A 23,808-nucleotide genomic window follows, 5' to 3' on the forward strand; every position below is an offset into this window, starting at 1 on the left:
AAAAAAAAAAAAAAAAAAGAAAGAAAAGAAAATAGTTGTGCTCACCAGAGACTGGAACTCTTACTTACTGTCCCATAGCCAGATTTTGTCTTGTCGTTTCTTCTCAAATTTATCATTATTTGTCTAAAAAGCATAGAAGCATCTGTTTTTGGCCGCTTCTTTGGACTTTACTCTTTTGTGAAGTCTCCATGTATACACAAAACTAATACAATGTGTATGCTTTTCTTTTGTTAATCCACCTGGTGTCAATTTGGTTTATAAATTCAGCTGAAAGGCCCTCATAGGAGCTTAAATGTGGTTAGAGGTGTTCTCTGACTCCCCTATGTGTGGTGAGTACATCTTTCACACACTTCCAAACTTTTCCAAAGTGCTTGTATCAACTTCGAAGTTCCCAGTTCTCTATGTTTTCACAGGCACTTGATATTATCAGTCTTTTTAATTTTTCCCTTAACTTATGGGTTTTAAATGATATGTTACTTATGAGTTTTAAATGATATGTAGTTTTAATATTTATTTCCGTAAATATTAGCAAAGTTGAACATGTTTTCATACATTTGTTGTCAGTTGAGATTTTTGTTTCTTTGAATGATCTGGTCATTTTCTCATTTTTCCATTTTGTTGTCTTTTTAAAAAGCTTTATTTATGTATAATTGATAAAAATATTTCTATATATTTAAGGTATACAACTTAATGTTTTGATGTAAGTATATGTTATGAAATGATCATCACAATCAAGCTGATAAACATACCTATCATTTCAGAGTTATCCCTTTTTTGTGATGAAAACACATTACCTTCTTAGCAAATTTCAAGTATGCAATGTAGTACTGTTATCTATAGTTACCATGCTGTACATTAGATCTTCAGAATTTATTCATGCTGCATAAGTGAAACTTTGTATTCTTTGTGTTGTCTTTTTTCATATTGATTTTATAGATGTGCTTTATATATTCTGTACTGTCTTTGTCCATTTTATGAATTGTAAATTATTCTCTGAATGTTACCATTTTATTATTTTAATATTGACTTTTAGTGTTTTAAGTAGTTGAATGCAAAAGAAAATTTTACAGGTATAGATTTTTGGGTCTTATTTAAAAAATATTTTCTACCTTGAATTTATAATGGAATTTTAAAGTATTTTCTTCTAAAATCTGTAAACTTTGATGTTTTTATGTTTAGTTCTAAAATCTACCTAGAATTTACATTTGTGTATGGTTAAAGGTAGGGATCTTGCATGAGTGTGTGTTGGAGGGGGGTGGCATGCATGCCTGCATTATTTATTGAAGAGTGTTCTTTGCTTCCTTCCTATATGGCAAAATATCATTACAGAGTGGCATACGGCCCTCTACTGTTGTATCTTTAAACGTTTCTGTTCTAATTTTGTTTTATGTAAGTTGATGCCTCTACATGTTACATAAGAAATCTTTTTAGATATATATGTTATAAATATATATATTTTATGTATATTAAATAATATATTTATATATAAAATATATATCTAAAATAATATCTAATATATATGTTATAGATATATATTTAATAACTATTTATTAAATGTTAAATATATATTTAATATATTTACATATAAAACATATATCTAAAATAAAAATAATAACGTTTTATAAAGAAACAACAGAGCCCAGGCTGTTGCCTGGAGTGAATCACAGACCTAGGATCTAGGGAAAGACCTAACTATAAGTGAATACATACATACATGTAAACATTAATCTTTTTAGGTATATATGATGTATATATTAAATAATATATATAAATATATTAATCTTTTTAGATATATATGATGTCTATATTAAGTAATATATTAATCTTTTAGGTATATAGGATGTATATATTAAATAATACATGTATTATTTAATATATACATCCTATATACCTAAAAGATTAATATATTATTTAATATATTTATATATATAAAACATGTATCAAAAAGATTAATATTTATGTGTATGTATGTATGCACCTATAGTTAGGTCTTTCCCTAGATCCTGTGTCTCTGATTCACTCCAGACAACAGCCTGGGCTCTGTGGTTTTTTATAAAAAGTTATTTTTATGGATATATGGAAGGTGTAAATATTTATGGAGTACATGAGATATTTTGATAGTGGTATGTAATGTGTAATTATCACATCAGGGTTAATAGGGTATACATTATCTCAAGCATTTGTCCTTTTTTGTGTTATGAACAATTTAGTTATATTCTTTTAGCGTTTTAAAATGTACAATAAATGACTGTCAACTGTAATCACCCTATTGTGCTATAAAATACTAGGTTTATTGATTGATTGATTGATTTTTAATTTTTTCCAAGACAGGGTCCTGCTCTGTTGCTCAGGCTAGAGTGCAGTGGCATGAATATAGATTATTGCAGCCCCTAACTCCTGAGCTCAAAAAATCATCCCACCCCAGCTTCCTGAGTAGCTGGGACTACAGGCACGGTCACCACTCCTGGCTAATTTTTAAATTTTCTTTTGTAGAGATGGGTCTTGCTATGTTGCCTAGACTGGTATCAAACTCCTGACCTCAATCGATCCTTCCTCCTTGAGCTTCAAAGCGCGGGGATCACAAGTGTGAGCCACCATGCTCAACCTTTAAATAGAAGATCTTATTCATTCTCTCTAACTATATTTTTGTCCTATTAACCATCCACTCTTTATCCCCAGCTACCGCCCTATCCCCAACTACCCTTCTCAGCCTCTGGTAGGCATCATTCTACTCTCTACCTCAGTAAGCTCAATTGTTTTAATTTTTAGTTCCCACAACTGAATGAGAACATATGAACTTTGTCTTTTAGTGCTTGGCTTATTTCACTTAACATATTGACCTCCAGTTCCATCCATGTTGTTGCAGGTGACAGGACCTCATTCTGTTATTACAGCTGAGTAGTACTCCACTGTGTGTATGTACCACATTTTCTTGTGTGTTGATGGAAACTTAAGTTGCTTCCTCTGTTGTTTCTTAAGGAAAGGCATAATTCAAAATATTTTGGAGGTTGAATCAATACTGAAGCCTGGGAGGCAAATTACACATTGAATAAAATACAATTTATTAAATATTTCTGACAAAGGTTGATACTATAAAGTGTACCATAGACATGAATGAATTTATTTCAATGAATAGGTAAAATTATCTGAAGAAGAGAAACCCCAGGGTGAGATTTAGAGCATTATATTTAGATAATAATATTACATTTTTTATTTGCATTAATACTGATGAAACCCTCAGTAAGAGGCATTTGTCAGAATCCCTGTAGTACCCTTGAGCAGTCTGAGACATTCTATTACCTGGAATATGACAGTCAAGTGAGAAGTTGGAACAGTCTATTGTTTTCTGAGAGAACAAATGTGTGAGGGAGAATGCTCAGGGACATTTGGTTCAATCTCAGGAACACTGAGACTGTTCTGCTGATTACTGTCTTTTATTTGTTCCCTCAGGAGAGGCCACCTTTAAAAAAATCTTACAGAGAAGAAGTGTGTTTTCCTTCACTTCAGGAATCCTAAACGAGAGAAGGTGTGGGAGCAGAACTGGACCACAGAGGCTCCAACAAGCCGCATCTCCCTCTCCACACCCCACTCGGTCCTAAGACTCCAGAGGCACACATCAGACTCCCAAAGTCAGGAAGTGGGGGATGTGAGGTAGTTTGACACTCCTCCCTTGGTAATTCTAATATGCCTTCTTTCACCTTCCATCGTCTCACTCCCTACTCCCTCCTGAAAAGTAATTAAGAACATAACTCAGCCGGGCGCGGTGGCTCAAGCCTGTAATCCCAGCACTTTGGGAGGCCGAGGCAGGTGGATCACGAGGCACGAGGTCAAGAGATCGAGACCATCCTGGTCAACATGGTGAAACCCCGTCTCTACTAAAAAAATACAAAAAATCAGCTGGGCATGGTGGCACGTGCCTGTAATCCCAGCTACTCAGGAGGCTGAGGCAGGAGAATTGCCTGAACCCAGGAGGCAGAGGTTGCGGTGAGCCAAGATCGCGCCATTGCACTCCAGCCTGGGTAACATGAGTGAAACTCCGTCTGAAAAGAAAAAATAAAAAAATAAAAAAAAATAAAAAAACATAACTCTTCTATGCTGAAAAAGGTATGCAGTTAAAATCTTTAGGAATTTATGTTGGGAAAAGGTGCTGGGCTGGAAAATGTAGCCTTATGCATATCTGAATATATATGTCATAGATTTTCAGTAGACCTAAGAGCTGTTTTAAAAACGGGTTATGTTTCTTTAGGAGTACATCAAGACGATGGGCAAGTGCATGTGTTTTTGGTTGTCCCGGGAGACCTAAGGGTGTGCTTCCACTGCAGCCGCTTTAGTTTCACTGAAGTAGTGCAGAGCTGAATGACTTAGATTCCAAACATACCGGTTTGTTCAGCTAAGTGAGACATATTAGCAATTAATGGACACGTTTGCATTTATAGACAGTCTAGTAGATTTTGATGCCATCTGGAATTATGCTTACATTTTTTTTTTCATTCTGTTTATTGTAATTGATAAGATACTGCCTTATACACAGTCCTTTCTGGCACTAAGTGTCGTTGCTTTTAATATACAAATCTAAGATACTTTCGTGTTATCACATATACTTCTTAATGCAAAGAAACTGATTTCTGGTACGTTTTGTATATTGTTCTCAAATGAACAAATGACATTTAGACCTCTGGCTGCTGTCCTTTACTTTCCTATTTGTGAAAGAAGTTACTTTAACAATTCCTTTTTTTTTTTTTTTTTTTCCAATAGAGATGGGGTTTCTCCATGTTGGTCCAGCTGGTCCTAAACTCGCGACCTCAGGTAATCTGCCTGCCTCAGCCTTCCAAAGTGCTGGGATTACAGGCGTGAGCCACCCATGCCCAGCCAACAATTTCTTAAAGCTACCGCTACAAGTTAATGTCAAGAACCTCTATCTGCACACTCTTCTTAAATTCCTTGATCATTAGTTGCATTGAATAATATCTCTTGACATAATCACTCTTTCCCAGTTATTAAGAATATCTAAAATACAGGACAAACTTTTACCACAAACTGGGATGAAGAAGGTCAATTAGCCCAAAGATCTCAGGGTGTGTTTATCAAACATTAAGCATGCAGGCTGTCAGAACTCTTAAATAATCTGTGACTGTCAAATTAATGTAACCAAGCACAGTCTATTATTCTTCCACAGGACCACATTCAAAACTGTGGAATGATGCATCATATTTCAAGTCTCATAGCTTCCCTATTGTCTTCACTTCCATCCTCCTCAAGGTCCCTACTGGAAGCATCTCTGTCATTGGTTTCTCTCCTGAAGCTTGTTTTCATGTGCTGCTGACACTAAACTTTAGGCCAGGCAAAGGACTTCCTCTGAACCATTCCAGCAGAGCTGCCGTTGTTCTATGACCCTATTGGAAAGCCATATAGAGACTATTAGCTGCCTTCCACCTTCCTTGTTCTGTACCTTTAAACATATGACAACCCAATACCCCTACCCCTACAATCTCCTTTTCCATTTCCTTAGATAAATTTCTGAGATGGTCCTTGAGAATTTATCTGTAGTATATTTTTACACCTTAGTCCATTATATACTGAGGTGGTTTTGTTTATGGTGTTTTAAATTGAACATGGTAAATATAATGTCTAAGGATGATGAAGAAAATGGGAGAAAGTGGCTTAATCTGTAGACTGAGGAATGTAGAGATTTCATTTTATACAGCAAAATAAGGAAAATCTCTAAGGAAAAGTAATTTAGAAAATAGGATAGAAAGTCTAAATTAATATCATGGTGTAACAAAAAGTTTAGATTTCGATAAAAGTCATCCCAACATCACATCCTGTAGAATGTGAGACACAGAATCTTTTGGAGAAAGGTCAGTTCAAATTTGCACAGAGCTTAAGACCCCAAGTACTTTTTATTTTGATGTTCGACATTGTTAGAATATCTTTCAACACTGAAATAGCCTTCATGTTTGAGTTTTAACTGGTGACAGCCTCTTCTGGGGCAGGGTTGGCTCTGGGCATTCTATATGTCTGACTCAGCCACTATAGCATTGTGTACCTGCCTTGGGATTAATGACCAAGACTTTAAATATGAAATAAAAAGCTATAACATTGGGAGGCCACAGCAACAGTGACTTGGGACAAACATAGCTGAGGCTAACCCTGGGAGCTGAGACTTTGCTTTTCCCTGTATACTCTGAAAAGCTACCATCTGATCAGAAGAGATATCACTGCTGCAGTGAATAAGGTCAGAATCTAATCTCCTGTTTCACAGCAGCACCATAGGGCAGTGACAGCACCTTCTGCAAGAAGAGAAACTCTGAACGAATTACAACAGTATTATTTCTGTGTCGAAACATAAGTCATTGGAAACCCACTGCAACCATGCTTCTGTAATAGCAGCTGGAACCTCCAATTCTAGAAAGAAAAGGTAATAATTCCTCTTATAATAAAACCTCAAAAATTAATTTCTTATTAGAAAAACTATCATTTATGCTAATACCACAAGGATAAAATTTTCTAAATGATAAGTCAAATGGAAGGATAATTGTTATCTGCAAATATAATTGTTTTGTACCTGTTCACATGATCATATATATATATAATTTTTTTTTTTGAGATAGAGTCTCACTTTGTTGCCCAGGCTGGAGTGCAGTGGTGTGATCTCAGCTCACTGCAGCCTCTGCCTCCCAGGTACAAGCAATTATCCCGTCTCAGCCTCCCAAGTAGCTGGGACTACAGGCAGATGCCACCATGCCTCGCTAAATTTTGCATTTTTTGGCAGAGACAGGGTTTCATCACATTGACCAGTCTGGTCTCAAACTCCTGGCCTCAAGTGATCAGCCTGCTTTGGCCTCCCAAAATACTTGTATTACAGGCGTGAGCCACCATGCCTGGCCTCATGAACATGTTAATTTGTAGACAACATGTAAAAATCAAATCATAAATCAACTTCTTTATGTGGAGAAAAAATGCTAAGAGTAGTAATTTTTTTCACTGGGTGGAAGGATAGACAAGATAACTTCTAAGGCATTGCTAAGTAAGTAATCTAAACATTAGGCCTGAAATTTATTGATTTCTATATCTATATGCATTAGTCTCTGAGAAGGCTTGCCCAAAGTGGGAGACTCCCTTGATTTGGGACTTTTCACTTGGCTACAAGATAGATTGTAACATCAAGCATCACCACCGCCTGGCCAAGTACTAGCTATAAAAAATCTCATAGAGCTTTCTAATTAGGGGTTCTATAAATGCTCAAGTGATTGATATGCAGCAGCTATCTGTACTGGGAGTTGCATGGGATGGTTCTTGGTTTGTTGGTCCAGGCCCCAATGTTTGTTTAGATTCAGTAGCATCAATATAACTTGCCAACATAAAGTGTTTCCAACTATGTACCATGCTCCTTCCCACATACACATTGTCTAGCTTGAGGCCGCTGAGCAGGCATGTGTGTCAAATATTGATGCCAATTCACACAAACTTTGCAAAAGAACCACTTTTTCATTACCCTTTAAGGAATGTTGAAGTAACATATATGTAGCTTTGAGGAGGAGGCAGGCACATTCAAGATCATGAAGAGGATTGACAGACACAGATAGGTACTCATGAGAACGAGATGTAAATCATCAAGCAGGATATACTCAGGAGGCACTGTCTAGCATAGATAAGCATTGCGATTGTTATTTAATATGGGAAAAATATAAGAACAAAGCCTGATAGATATAATCTTAACCAAGTGATCAAAGTTAAAATCACCAGAGATAAATCACATTAATATCATCTGTCCTCTGCCATGATACAATGAAAAAAATGCTTCACCTTGTGGAGTTCTTTGTAAAATACTCAACCTCAGTGTAATCATAAGAAAATGTGAGGCAAATGCAAAATGAAGGCCATTCTACAAAATGCCCAACAAGAACTCTGGAAACCTCACTGTCACACACTGTGACTTTAACAGAGAAGTATTGTTCCTAAGGGTGAAGGAGCACATTCGAAACATGGTGAGGAAGGAATGGAGATGGCAGATTCTTTCAGTAAAGGAATGAATAAATTGTTAGAATTATTAAAAATCATAACAAAATTATCACCAATCTTTGTAACACTACATAAGAAGAATTCTGAGTCATGAAAATGACTGTTCTCAAAATATGTTCTCCCAATATACCACTGCCATCCTTCGAAAATGAAGCCCAAAGGATCATGAAGCCAAACACTGTGATTTTAAAACAAAATGCTTCAAAAAAACTTTAGAGAAGTCACTAAATATTCCAGGTAGCCTCTTAAAGGAACTGACCAAGTATGATGGTAGTAAACCATGTTTATGCTCAGTGAACTTTGTGGATTCTCTAAGCTGTTTTTTTTTTTTTTTTCTGAAAATGTTATGTTATGACATCATGTAAAATATGTGTAACAAAAACACTGACGGCAAAGAATCAAAACAATTTGGACAGATAACATCTTTGAGACAAGCTGGTATTACTTGTGTTTGAGAATTACAGAGGGAAGGAAGAAGAGATGGGTCACTAGTGTCTTCCTACAACTTCATAAATCTGCTGATAATTGCCAAATTTGGAAAGTCATGTGAAAAGAGATGGGCAGAGTAAGAAAGATCAGAGGACATCTTTGACAGTCACTTCTGGTAAGAGCTTTGGAAAATCTGCTCATTTGAATTCTAGACAATGTGATACAGAAGGTTTTGTGCCTGGCAATTTTATCTGAAATCAAGAAGGAAAAGAAGCCCCTACTAAATCTTTGACAAATTGTCCTATGTCAGTGTGCTCACAAATTGCAGAAGAGATTTCTTTCACCAGCTGTGGAAATGTAATATATGATAGACCACATATTAGTTTAAAGTTACAACTCAGTCACTTGAGAGACTCTTTGGAATGTTTATGCACTATGCCTATTTCTTTTCTATTTTTATGATTGGCTGGATGACTCATTTTTAGGCTACTGTCTAAGCTAGACTAAAGGTGAGCTGTTCACTAGGTGAGTTGCAGCACTGGAGAGAACTGGATGTGAATCTTGGCAGTAATTTGCTAGCTGAGGAATCATGGGCAAGTCAGTTAGCTTCTCTAGGCCTCAGCTATCAGAGGAAGACAAGAATGGGTTGAGTGTTGTATGTAAGACAAACAGATATCAAGAATGATGCCAGGTTTTTGACTTGAGCAACTGGAAGGATGAAGTTGCCATTCATAGAGAAAATGGGTTGAGGCTGGGAATCAATATTTGGGGTGGGCGCTCAGTGTTGGATATATTAGATGTAAGATGTCCTTTAGACATCTAAATGAAGAGGTTGAGTAGGCAGTTGGATAAGTCTAGAAAGGGGTTGGGAGGGAGATAAATATTTGGGAGTTGAAAGCATATGGATAGTAATCAAAGTCATCACTAAGAGATTGAGTGCAGGTAGAAAAGAATTCTAAGAATAAGACATTGGGGACCAAAGGAAGAGTCTATATAAAGAAATGGTAGGGACAACATTTGGAGTATATTTAAGACAATGAGAGGTAAAGGGAGAAAAATGGAGATGTTGAATATATATTTTAGAATTTTGTTACAAAGAGAGCAAAGAAATAGAGCTATAGCTGGCAGTAAAAGGGGCAGGCAACTTTTTTTTTTCTTTTTGGCTGTGAAAAATAGAAATATTGGTGAGTGGATGAAAACATTTCAAAGGTTTTTGCATCCAGCAGTATGGCTCCAGACAGCATGCTTTTAATGTTGTGATCTGCAGCTCTAGTGTGATAGGATACACGTATCCAGCATGACAGGAAGGATCAGTGGTAGAGGAGGGGAAGTGGAGAAGTGCTGGGAAAGTCTGGGCAGCGGAGGACACAGGAGGGGGATCTAATTTAGTTTTGCTACAAATAGACATTTCTAGATTGTTAACTGAAGAGAAAGAAGGAAATATGGGCACAGACAGGGTTAGGTGGATTGTTGTGGTGGGGTATAAGAGAAGCAGGAAGTAAAGTTATTATCTAAGAGCAGGAGTGAGAAAGAGCTGTTAGAAATTTGAAAAGAGGGCTGGGCGCGGTGGCTCACACCGGTAATCCCAGCACTTTGGGAGGCCGAGGCGGGTGGATTACAAGCTCAGGAGTTTGAAACCAGACTGGCCAACAGGGTGAAACCCCATCTCTACTAAAAAGACAAGAATTAGCCAGGTGTGGTGGCACATGTCTGTAATCCCAGCTACTTGGGAGGCTGAGGCAAGAGAATTGCTTGAACCTGGGAGGCGGAGGTTGCAATGAGCCAAGATTGCGCCACTGTGCTCCAGCCTGGGGGACAGAGGAAGACTCTGTCTCGGAAAAAAAAAAAGAAAAAAAGAAATTTGAAAGTGGTGATAACCAAATTATGTTTATAATATAGTAAAACAATAGTAAGAAAAAAAGAAATTTGAAAGTGGTGATAACCAAATTATGTTTATAATATAGTAAAACAATAGTAAGAAAAAAAGAAATTTGAAAAGAAAAAAGCAGTTAGGAGAGTAGGAGAGTAAATAATTAGGGAAGTACAGTATCGTTGCTGGGCAGCTCTAGCTGCCACTGCCTGGCCGCTCTCTAGGTAGTGATTAGAACATACAGAGGTTAGTTCTTTTAATTAATGTAAACATTTCAGCCTTCCATGCCATCTAAAGAGCTTTCAAATAATTATAAGTCTTGAAACAGCTATGCTTTACTGAGACTAAATTTCTATCAACTTCATCACTTGCGTTAAAGTATACATTTGATCTATACTAGAGCTAGAACTATAGTTTGAGCTCATTTATTGCAGTGGGCACCAGGACTTGTCTTCAAGATCAGAGACTAAGAAATAATTGATGTAAATAATTTCCATTTGGATGTGAATCAAACATTCCCAGCTCAACACATCCAAAGCAGAATTCTTTTTTTTTTTTTTGAGACAGCGTTTTGTTCTTGTCATCTGGCTGGAATGCAATGGCAGGATCTCTGCTCACTGCAACGTCTGCCTCCCAGGTTCAAGTGATTCTCCTGTCTCAGCCTCCCGAGTAGCTGGAATTACAGGTGGCTGCCACCGTGCCCCCAAAACAGAATTCTTTAGTCTGTTCTCCCCATCCTCCAGCCTTCCTGCCTCCTTTTCCATCTTGTTCTTTTCTGAAGCTCCTCAACTTCAGCAAATGTTACTACCGTTCATCCAGTTGCTTTAGCCAAAAAACCTGTCAATATACATTCAAAGTGTTTCTCAAAAACTGTTCGTTCCTTTCATTCTCACGATGTTACCATATCTCAACCCACTCCACTTAGATTACCATAAACTCCTAACTAATCTCTCTGCTTCTCCTTGTGGCTCTGCTATAAGCCACAAATAGGGCAGAGTGGCACATGTCACCCTGTTTATTGCCCTCCAGTGATTGCCCATTGTGCTTAGAATAAAATCTGTACTTTGCCCACGTGGCCATGTCTGAACTTGCTTTTTTGCCTGCTAACTTCAGCATGTCGACATGTACCTCTGTGCACTACAGTTTAGCCATACAGGTCACCTTTTTTTTTTTTTCTCCTTTCAGTACTTTGTACATATTAAGCGCATTCCTGTCTCAAGGACTTCGTAACTGTATTTCCATTGCACAAATACTCATCTTTCTCCTCTTTGTATAGCTAGTTTCTTCCAATAGTCTTCCAAAGACAGCTTTTTTTTTTCTCAGCTCAAATACTATTTCCTCAAATAAATCTTCCCTGACCATTCTACTTAACGTACCCTCATCTTGTCTTTAAGATACTGTCTATCATATTACTCAATTTTTCTTTACAGCACTTAGCATATTCTGTGTTTATCTTATTTACAGTTTTATTCACTGTCTTTTCCTGATCCTACTAGAAATAAGTCAGGACAGGGATTTTGTCTGAGTCTCTGTTTGTGCAGCTGCTAAAACAGTGCTGGGCACATAAGGGTCACCCAGGCAATAATTTGAAATGCTGATGAAAAGATGAAAGCAACACATGAATGTTTTGTGCCTTTCAAATTTGTTATTTATCTGTCAGGAAACTGTAGTTGTGAATGAGTGGGGGATGATTTTGTTGAACTGTAAATCATAGAGTTAAATGTATGCTCTCTGGAGCCATACTGCCTGGTTGCAAATGACTGGTTCTGTGTAACCTTGGGTGAGTTACTTAACCTCTCTGAGCCTAAATTTCCTCATCTGTAGAACAGGTCTAGTGATAGTAATGGATACCTATAGTGCTTTTCTAAGGATTAAATAATTTAATTTAGCATAGTACATGGCATAGTAAGGACTCAGAAAATATTACCTAATATTAGTTTTTAATTCATGAATAACTCATCCTATTTCCTATTCATAAAACCAATAGCTGAGGGAAGATAAAAATGATGTAAATAGCTTTTAATAGATACTTGAATATACTGCATGTTAGGAAATAAGTGAATTTAAATTATCTTAAAAGTTCCCCTTTGATGAAGCTAATATATTTATGCAGAAAGATCATTGGCTCAACAAAATATTAGCAAGTCAAGTCCAACAATGCATAAAAATAATTATATACCATGACCCAGTGGGATTTATCTAGTGTATGAAACACTGGGTCAACATTCAAAAATCAATTTACATAATTCATCCCATCAATAGGCCAAAGAAGAAAAATGGCATAATAATATCAATAGATGCCAAAAAAGCACTAGACACAATCTAACACCCTTTCATGACAAAAACTCTCAGTTAAATTAGAAATAGAGGGAAACTTCCTTAATTTGATATATAAAGAATATTTACAAAAAACTCTACAATTAAAATCATACTTAACAGTGAGAAACTAAAAGACTCTCCACTAAGATCAAGAACTAGACAAGGATGTACCTTCTTAATACTCCTTTTCAGCATCATACCAGAAATCCTAACTAATGAAATTAGACAAGAAAAGGAAATAAAAGTATACTTGCTGGGAAGGATGAAATAAAACTTATTTGAAGATGATATGATTGTCTATGAAGAAAATTCAAAAGAATCAACAAAAAACCTCCTGGAACTAACAAGGAATTATAGCAAGGTTGTGGAATACAATGTTAATATAAAAGTCATTTGCTTTTCTACATACCAGCAATTAATAAGTGGAGGTTGAAATAAAAATGCAATATCGTATATTATAGCATCTTAAAAAAAGAAATACGTAGGTACATATCTGAATCCCCAAAAATGCACAAACTCTATGTGAGGAAAACTAAAAATATGAAAAAAATAAAAGAGGAACTAAATAAATACAACATCATTCCATGTTCTCTGATAGGAAAACTTAATACCATCAGCATGTCAGTTCTTTCTAACTTTCATGTATAGATTAAGTTCACTCTCAATCATAATCCCAGCAAATTATTCTAAAGTTTATTTACAGAGGCAATAGACCCTGAATACCAGCACAATATTGAGAAAGAAGAAGAAAGTTGGAAGTCTGACACTACCTGACTTCAAGATTTACTATAAGGCTACAATAATCAAGACAGTGTGATAGTGACAAAAGAATAGGCAAATAGATCAATGCGGCAGAATGGAGACCCCAGAAATAGACTTATGTAAATAGAGTCAACTGATCTTTGCACAAGAGCAAAGGCAATAAAATAGAGCAAAGATAGTCTTTTCAACAAATGGTGCTGAAACAACTGGACAGCCATATTAAACAAATAAGTCTGGACACAGACCTTACACAAAAATGAAGTCAAATGGATTACAGACCTAAATGTAAAATGCAAAACTATAAACTCCTAGAAGATAATGTAGGAGAAAATCTAGATGACCTTGGATATGGTGATGACTTCTTGTCTATAATACCAAAGACATGATCCATGAAAGAAATAATTAATAAAGCTGAAATTCATTAAAATGAAAAATCTCTTCTCTGTGAAAGATAATATCGAGGGAATGAAAAGATAAGCCACAGGTTGGGAGAAAGTCTTTGCAAAAGACATATCTGATAAACGACTGTTATCCAAAACACAGAGAACCCTTAAAACTCAACAACAACAACAACAACAACAAAAAACCCAACTAACAAATGGTTCAAAGACCTTAACAGATACCTCACCAAAGAAAATATACAGATGGCAAGTAAACTTGTGAAAAGATGCTCCACATCATATGTCATCAGGGGAATTCACATTAGAACAACAGTGAGATACCATTACGCACTTATTAGAGTGGCGGACATCCAGAACACTGACAACACCAAATGCTGGAGAGGATGTGGAGAAATAGGAACTCTTATTCATTGCTGGTGGGAATGCAAAATGGTAAAGTCACTTTGGAGAAGGGTTTTCGATTACAAATTTGACGGTTTCCTACAAAACTAAACATACTCTTACCATAAAATCCATAATCATGCTCCTTGGTATTTACCCAAAAAAGCTGAAAACTTATGTCCACACCAAAACCTGCTCATTAGTGTTTTTAGTACCTTTTTTCATAATTGCCAAAACTTGGAAGCAACCAAGATGTCCTTCAGTAAGTGAACGAATAAATAAGCTGTGGTACATCCAGACAATGGAATATTATTCAGTGCTAAAATGAAAAGAACTGTCAAGCCATGAAAAGACATGGAGAACACTTAAATTCATACTACTAAGTGACGGAAGCTAATCTGAAAAGGCTACACACTGTATAATTCCAACTATACTATGACATTCTGGAAAAGGCAAATATATGGAGACAGTGAAAAGATCAATGGTTGCAAAGGGTTGGGGGTGAGGCAGGAAAGATTAGGCAGAGCACAGAGGATTCTTTGGGCAGTGAAAATTCTCCATATGAAGTTGTAAAGGTAGATACATGTGTCTAAACTCAGAATGTGTAACACCAAGAATAAACTAATGTTAGCTGTGGACTCTGAGTGATAATGATATGTCAGTGCAGGTTCATCACTTGTAACAAACGGTGGGGGAGGCTGTGCATGAGTGGAGGCAGGGTGTATATGGGGAATCTTTGTACCTCCTACTCAATTTTGCTGTGCATCTAAAACTCCAAAAGAGGAAGTCTATTGAAAGAAAAGAAAGACTATTGGCTCTCTGACTACAGCTGTAAGACGAATTCAGTGTCATTTGCTGAAAGCTCTAGTGGTGTCCGGCAGTGTCCCATAAATGGCCAGTTCATAAAATTAAACTGATGATTAGGAAAACCATTTTGAAAATATTGTTAAAGCTTCCAATGGAGAAGTTTTTCTATAAAAAACTTTGTTTTTTATAGAGCTGTTTCTCTTTCTCTTCCACCTATTAAAGTCTATAAAGACTTTTGCTGCAGTGTGGAGGCTCATTTATCTTGCTCAAAAGAAGGTGCTTGAGAGAGGCTTATCTTACAAACTGAATCGGTTTAAAATGTTAACATTCTGTGAAGAAATAACTGCATATTTCTCCTTAAAACTTGTTCTACTATATGTAAATTATTGCTTTAAATTGTGCAGAGTGAAGTGGGACTTGTTTTTTAAGAAAAGAGAGTCATTAATACTAGTCCAGAATGTTACTACGAATCTCAGTGTTACACTAAAACATAATCATTAGCATTCAGCACAAACTTGCTTTCAAAATAGTTTCCGATTTCAAAATAAAAGGGAGAAGGGAAAGCTGAAGCTTTGTCACCAGGGGGGCCTTCCAGCTTACTTAGGTTTTATTCTTTTTCTCTTTTGAGAACATGAGAAGAAAAGACTTAAGTATCACTTAGGACACAACCTTTGGGGCCAAAAGGGTTTTCTATTTCAAGTCTATATTACAGATCTATATTGAAATTCAAGTGGGCTCAGAAAGCCAATGCTTGTTTTCTGAAAAGGCAGACAAAACGGTTCCTGGTGGCCTGCCCAGCCTTCAGATTCTGGCGTCAGCCCCACAGCAGAGCAGCCCCAAGTCTCCAGGGTACTGCAAACGCCAGACCAAGCCCCACTTAGCTGCACAGGTGTTGAAGAGGTTTGCTGCAGCATGCATTGCACAGCCAGGACAAAGGAAGCAGGGAGAAAATGGTAACTACGCAGAGATTTCCAAGCAATTGAAAATAAGAAAAATGTATATAAACTTTGCTTCTTAAGTTCAGTGGTACCTAGTGTTGATATAGGAGTTAAGAAGAAATCACTTAGGCAGATAGAAAGCTTATAGGAGTCCTCGGTAAGGCTTTTCTTTTTAATGAAAAGCAGCCCCAAATAATTTTCTGACAAAGAGCAGCCTGTAAAGTCGAGCTGCAGCCATAGACAAGAAAGCTGGGGGCTTTCACACAGTGAATGCTGGCAGAAACTAAGGGCTAGACATGTTCAAGATGACTGTTCCATCTTCCCTTCTCTTTATAGTATATAGTATATAGTATATATATACTATATACTTTATAGTATATAGTAAGGTGTATAGTAAGAAGCAGACAAGATGGTGCAGATCAACTGGAAAGCCCATTTGCATAATAAGATTAGGGTGAGGTGACCAGCCTTTCCTGTGCTGTGTTAAGGTCATACCTGATCAAACCAATCTGTGAGCCCTATGTAAATCAGACAGCACCTCCTCAAACCAGACTATAAAATTCGGGCACATCCACCACCTGCTGGTCCTTTCCGCTTGGAGACCCCTCTTCTCTATAGAGAGAGCTGTTTCTCTTTCTCTTCTACCTATTAAACCTCTGCTCCTAAACTCTTTGTGTGTGTCCGTGTCCTACATTTTACTTGCACATGATGATGAACCTCAGGGTATATACCCAGACAGCATAGCTGCTTTCCTCTTAAGACAATTTTTATTGTTACATAAATTATGTAACCCATAAGATGCATGTAGCATTATGATCACTATTTTATTTATGTAAAAACCAAGGCCCAGATTAATTTTGCAAAGATCTGGCTGCTGTAGGATTTAAACATATGGTTTTTCTTACTGAGGTATAACTAAAATACAGTAAAAATTTCAAATCTTAAGTATATAGCCCGGAAACTTTTTAGAAATATAACTTTCTAATTTTGTAACCATGAGTAAAATCATTACCTTAAAAGCAATAAAAACTGGGTTCTTTAGCCAAAGATAGAGCACTCACAGTGAAAAAGATAATAATATTTTCATCATTTACCTAAGAACAATTATTTTTTGAGCATAATTTCCATTGCCTTATGCATTCACAGAATGTATGCAGTAAACATTGCAAGTCAGATTAATAGCATGGATGAAGAAACTGACCAGGTGTGAAACTCTCTTTGTTCTTATCTCCCTATTAAAGATATTCATTGAGCTCCTTTTTCAGATCAAGTTCTTTTTTTTTAAGTCAAAGGATTTTGAGAGAGCCAAGTTGATGGATATGAGTGGTTCCTAAATAGTTCTTCATATTAATGTGACTAAAGATCTGAGCATACTGAACTTTAAACAACAGAGGAAGAAACAGAACTAATTTGTTCAAAGAAATGCAGGTATTCAGGCTGACATTCAGTATATGGATTGACTAGAGCTACTAGAAAGCTGAATTTTCTTCCATCACTTGAATGTTATACCTCATTCACGTAGAACATTGATTTTAGAAAATTTCAACAGTTTCCGCTAAAAGCAAAGCCGCAGTTTCAAAGATGATTCAAAGTTTTTGAGTGTCAATTATCTTCAATTTTTTGCAAGTATATTTCTTGAGCTAGAAGATGTGTGAATTATCAGGTACCCATCTTTGAAGGAAGAAAGGAAAATCTTTAAATTCCTAGAATTTTACTTTTTGAAATGAGTATATTAATCCTAGGAATATCCTTATGTTTTTGGAACATATAAGCAGACTGTAGACCTAAGTCCATGGCTTATATGTTCTCTTGCATGAAATTGGTGAAATCAAAGTAAAAGCTAATATGACAAAAAAAAAACCTTGAGTCACAAATGAGATATTCTCTAATAGAATTCATTTCTATGTACCTGCCACCAGGCCTCAAAAGTATTTGCCTGTTAATATTTTGGTTAAAGATTTTTTTTTTTTTTGTAATGTGACACAGTCTTGCTCTGCTACCCAAGATGGAATGCAGTGGTGCAATCCTAGCTAACATAACTTCAAACTCCTGGGCTCAAGGGATCCTCCACGTCAGCCTCCCAAATAGCTAGGACTACAGGTATGTGCTGCTAAGCCTGGCTCTTTTTTTTTTTTTCTTTTTTTGAGACAAGGTCTCACTATGTTGCCTAGGCTGGTCTTGCAGTCCTGGCCTCAAGCAGTCCTCCTACGTCAGCCTCAGGAAGCAGTGAGATTGAAAGCATGAGCCACTGCACCTGGCCTAATATTTTCAATAAGCTTTATCAAAGTTAAACTATGAACAATATTGGTCTTATACTATAAACTTTTGTATGCATAAATTCAATTAAACTTTTTGAACCACTTTGAATTGTTTATAAAATTCTATTATTAAGTCCATGAAAACATCTGAAAGGCTTTGCTGACAAAGGATTTTTGGTTGGGTAGCTCACTGTGAAAGACATTTGTCTGTCTTCAGTGAGAAACTGTTTTTCCTTGGATAAGTTGCTTTATACATTCAATACAATTTAAGTCATCAAACATTATACTGTTCTTTGTCCTCAAGAACTAGTATATGTAGTTCTAATTAAGAAACGCCATTGAAGAGCTTCTAGGAAGTTTCTACATTTGAGCAACCTTGAAACAAGAATACGTACATTTAAGTGAAACGTGAGTTATCTATAAGCCCTGAGTTGGGGAAAGCATCCTGTAACTGTAACTTGAAGATGAATTTTGAGTAGTAAAAGGGATGTGTAAAATTGGAACAAAGCAGGATCAGGAACTTGAGGAAAGAATCATTCATTTAAGCAGCTGTAGCTAGTGATCAAAGAAACAAAATTTTCTAAAAGAACAAAAAATAATGCATGCTCAATCTCAAGCTAACTATCAGTATAAATGAGTTTGCAGATAAATCCCAGATTTTCAGTCTATGTGAACACAACGGAATAACTGCTTCTAAAAGGAATCATGTATTTATTTTTCACACTTAAAGACCCACAAGCCAATGAATATCATATTACTAATGTAAAATAAAATTTCTCCAAATGCATTTTTGAGGATATTTTTGTTCATATCCTTTTAGTTTTTAAAGGCAATTTTATATGAATCTTGGGATGACTAAATTGTTTGCTATTGAATCTTTCTATAAATTTATCCCTTTTCCTCAAATGGTTTTTCTAAATGTCATAACCCTACATTAATTTATTCTGTAAATGTTTACTGAGCACTTACTAAAAGCCAAGACCTATGTGTTAGGATTAGAGTGATAAATCATATACATTTTATTCTTTTTTTTAATTGCATTTTAGGTTTGGGGGTACATGTGAAGAACATGCAAGATTGTTGCATAGGTACACACACGGCAGTGTGATGTGCTGCCTTCCTCCCCATCACCTATATCTGGCATCTCTCCCCATGCTATCTCTCCCCAACTCCCCACACCCCACTGTCCCTCCCCTATTTCCCCCCTACAGACCCCAGTGTGTGATGCTCCCCTCCCCGTGTCCATATGTTCTCATTGTTCAACACCCACCTATGAGTGAGAACACATGGTGTTTGATTTTTCTGTTCTTGCTGATATCCAGAATCTACAAAGAACTAAAACAAATTTACAAGAAAAAAACAAGCCCATTCAAAAGTGGGCATTTTACTCTTATAGTTGTAGAATTTGGTTTGGTGTGGTTGTGTTTAACTTGTGCTCTGAGAAATGCTGACGGTTTTAGGAAATCCTCAAGGGACAATTGGTAGAGGTAAGTGAGGTGGGAAGTTATGGGCTGGGAGTTCCTATTCTGTCTCTTCTACAAACTTCATTCAGTCGCACATTTTCTTTTATCCATTAGCTACTTAGGAAGATTTCAGTTGCATAAAAGATCCTGATGCCAAACCAGTGTGAAATCCACAGTCTAGTTAGTCTAACTCTTCCCAATAAGTTCTGCCTTCCCCAGTCGCTTTCATTTTCCACTTATTTATTCAATAAACACTCCACATTAGGGATTGTGTTGAATGTTACCATGGATTATAAGACATTGTCATTGCATTCTTGAAGTTTAAAAATCAAACAGTATTTTATCTGCGTTCAACTACCATACAATAAGGGGTACTGGGGTGACCCCTGCCAGGTTACAGCTATTCTGTGAAACCACTTCCAAAATTCCTGTGCTACTGAATTAAAGAGCATACTCCTGGGCCAGTGGAGAGACTTTCGGGGACAGTAGTTGCTGTGCACACGTGAGAACTATGGAGTATTTCCTACCTTGCAAGTCAATGGTACTCATCTTTTGCCATGTAGTACCATCTATTCATGCATAATACATGCCAGGGATTTACTGAGATTTTGGCCCTCAAGATGAAGTAGAACTAAAATCAGTTTCCAGGGATGAGCAATTCCTTTTGTATTAGTCCTAACTCCATTTCCCATGGTTGGTTGCAGCAGGTCATTGTGTTAGGACGGCCAGGCTGAAGTCTGCAGCTCTGCCATCTCACAGAGTGCTTTATTTACTGTCCTTAGGTTTTGAGTACATGTTTGCAGGACTGACCTGAATAGGAACAGAGGTCTTTGTCACACAGATTTTTGCGCTGTTTATTAAGATTTGTGAGTCAGCACCTAATTGGTGATTGCCCTTTATGTCATGCCTGATGGGGGAGAGGGATAAAGCTCCTTTATTGGCCGGGTGCGGTAGCTCATGCCAGTAATCCCAGCACTTTGTGAGGCCGAGGTGGGCGGGTCATGAGGTCAAGAGAGCAAGACCATCCTGGCCAACATGGTGAAACCCCATCTCTACTAAAAATACAAAAATTAGCTGGGCGTGGTGGTGTGTGCCTGTAGTCCCAGCTACTTGGGAAGCTGAGGCAGGAGAATCTCTAGAACCCAGGAGGCGGAGGTTGCAGTAAGTGGAGATCATGCCGCTGCACTCCAGCCTGGCGACAGAGAGAGACTCTGTCTCAAAAAAAAAAAAAAAAGTTCCTTTATCTTTAGGCAGGGCTGACATCACTGGTAGAGTGATTTGGTCATCTGAATGATTTGATTTGAGGGGACTCCGTGTCTCTCAAATATTCTTCTGGTTCTTAGAGTCAGCAATTCATTTTTTAATAGTAAAGTAGTTAAAGCAGTTTGTCTGTAGCCATCACTATTAATATATGAATCCCTCAGGCCCCGTGTCCTCCTAAGGTGTAATTTATGTTATCATCATACATTTGAATCTTATGAGTCTTATTTAATTTACCAGATTGACTTCAGTTAAATATTTTTAATTAATCACAGACAAAATTATTTTAAAATTTGAAATGAAGTACATGTAAGTATGTGTTGAATTTGAAGCTTTTAAGAATTCTATAATTTTAAATTTAAAAACTTCCATTTAAAAATTTTTAATATTTCAGAAGTCATAAAATAAGAATCTTTGGTATGCCCTAAACTTAACTTGGCATGCTTATATAATTAATGGGATCTGAAGAATTGCTGGTTTATAATTGGAGTGATGTAACACTGAAGACTTTATTTTCAAGAATAGACACCCAGTTGACTCATTATTTCTGTTTACTGATGTGTTATCCTTCTCTACTTACAGAACTCAGTAGGCCAAACATGCTGACTATCCTAGTTAAAAGTAGATTAGCTATTGCCTTTTGCATTGAAAGTCAAAGGGTCTGTATATTTTTATGAAAATGGAATGTGAAGATGCAGAGGTGTAACTATGATGCATGGCTTATAAAATCTAAACAGTCTTCTAAAAGGATCGGTTCTTTTCCTTAATATCTTAGATTTTATTTTTGAAAGTGTGGTGTCAAAAACTAGATTCCATAAATCAATATGACTATTTTTTTATTTGTATTTTTTTGACACTTTCCAAACATGAATATTTTTGATTAATATGCAAAACCAGCAACCAATTTACTCCCGCTGACCTGTGAAGTGCGTTATCATTTAGCCTTTTTATTTAAAGTGCCTCAGTTTGGCCTCCACTCTTATTTACAGTATTGTAGCCTAGTAAACTGCAACCCACACTTTCTACTCTAGCTGGGCTGGTTCAGCAAACATGACATGTGTGTCTGTCCTCTATTGCTACATTCCCACAGACTGTAGTGCTACCCTGTTTATCTTTGCCCATTCATATCGTAACCGTCTTTCAAGCTCCCATTGAAGTCCGTCCCCATGCTTGACGATTCTTTTGCGCTGCTCTGTACAACCTCTACCTCTACTCTGTTTCCAAGTTCTTCTCATCTTGTATGTATTACTCTTTTGGAATCAAATAACAATAGACGTTTCCTGAATGCTAACTTCCTCATTTAATCCTCAAACCTCATGAGAAAAAAGTACCGTTGTTATCCTAATTTTGATTAGGAAACATCTCAAATAATTTAAATGAAGGCCACCATCTTAAACTGGTAAAACCTAGATTAACGTGCATATTCTTATTTATCAAATAATATTATCTTAAATCAGGAGCTAACCTTTCATCCATTTTAATCTTTTCCTCCTCTAGATTTTAAGTTCTTTTGGAATTCTGGAGGGTTGCAATTTATATTCTCCAACCTCCCTGATGCTGCCTGACTCCTGCAGGTGGCTTCTAACAAAGTGCTCTGCATTTGGTTAAATCTCAGTAACTATTTGTTCACTGAAGAAAGAAAATCATGTGTCAGTGTACTTCTACATAGATTTATAATTTGTTTCTTTACCTTTTTTAGAAACTTGTATTTTTCTCTGTAGTAAGTAATTACTCATTAATATACCTCAGTGACATGAAATATTCAGTCTATGAGTGCCTTAAATATGTTACCAATTTTTTTCACCCTGGAAACATTGAAATATCCTCAACTCTGGGAAACTTTATTAATGTAAACAAAAGATAGACTTTGTATAGGATAAACCTTAGGCAAAATCCTATTCAGTGCAAAGTATGTTTACATTGTCATGGATCAATAAATTTTTTTAAAAAGAACAAATGGATGAATAATACCTAAAACCACAGAAGTACATCTGTACCAAAGATAGTGAAAAGATGATTTTCATTTCCTGAGTTCAGAATGGCTGTGTATATAACAATTTTTAGTGACCTTTGCCAAATAAAACTTCAATACCATGCTTAAATAATCCCTCTGAAATGTCTTGCTACTTATCATAAATATGGAGCAAAATGTTTTATTCATCTGAAGTTAAAATGCATGTATCTATGGTAGCATTGAAATATTATGTAATACAGTGTTAGCATTTCGTCACTATGATTAATCATTTTTATTTCCTCAGGGGCCACTGTAGCTTCTTGTGTTGCATGGCAACTATCAACAAAAGGTGTAAACAAAAGCATATTGCATTGCTTTGGCAGGTAAGATGTTCCTTCCTCCTAGGTCTATTTCTGATTCACTTTGGGGTGAATTGGTTATGTATGAATTGGGTGGGTAGGCAGAACTTCTGCTAAAAATCATTTCCAAATTGAATGACTGTCTTCGGCTATTTGAGTGTCTTCATGTGTGAAGAATCAGTATCTAAAGGCTATCATGGGAAGATTATTCATGCATAGGCAAATATGCTTACATTCCACTCCAGAATTAAAACATTAAAGACTCTTAAAGAATACATAACAATTTGTGTTGAAAATGCTTTCTGGCTTTTAAGCTGATAGTAATATATTATTTGTGGATACATCAGTAATGCACATGGACTACTAACTCTACTCAAATGCCAGAGTGTCTTGTTGGATTAATTCTAGGCTGTATGTATCATTGTTGATAATTATGGAAGTAAAAACTAGCCTATCATCTAGTTGGATATGAATTAAATGCATCTGGCTGGATATGAGTTAAACTGTAAACCCATGGTAGTTAAGGAAATAATATACTCTGAAATCTAAACGAGATGGAGGCCTCACCAGGGGTGATTCAGCTCA

General features: G+C 36.4%; 1 long non-coding RNA gene across 1 annotated transcript in view; it reads left to right on the plus strand.

Annotated features, from left to right (window-relative positions):
• LOC108282642 overlaps window positions 1–23,248 on the plus strand; it is a 41,856-nt gene extending 18,608 nt beyond the window's left edge. The window contains exons 3-4 of the long non-coding RNA XR_001816514.2: window positions 3,451–3,651; window positions 23,169–23,248. This is a non-coding gene — a long non-coding RNA (uncharacterized LOC108282642). The remainder of the gene's footprint in view (window positions 1–3,450; window positions 3,652–23,168) is intronic.
• The last annotated feature ends 560 nt before the right edge of the window (window positions 23,249–23,808 follow it).

The sequence above is a fragment of the Cebus imitator genome, unplaced genomic scaffold, assembly GCF_001604975.1.
Source record: "Cebus imitator isolate Cc_AM_T3 unplaced genomic scaffold, Cebus_imitator-1.0 Scaffold247, whole genome shotgun sequence".
Taxonomy (NCBI): domain Eukaryota; kingdom Metazoa; phylum Chordata; class Mammalia; order Primates; family Cebidae; genus Cebus; species Cebus imitator.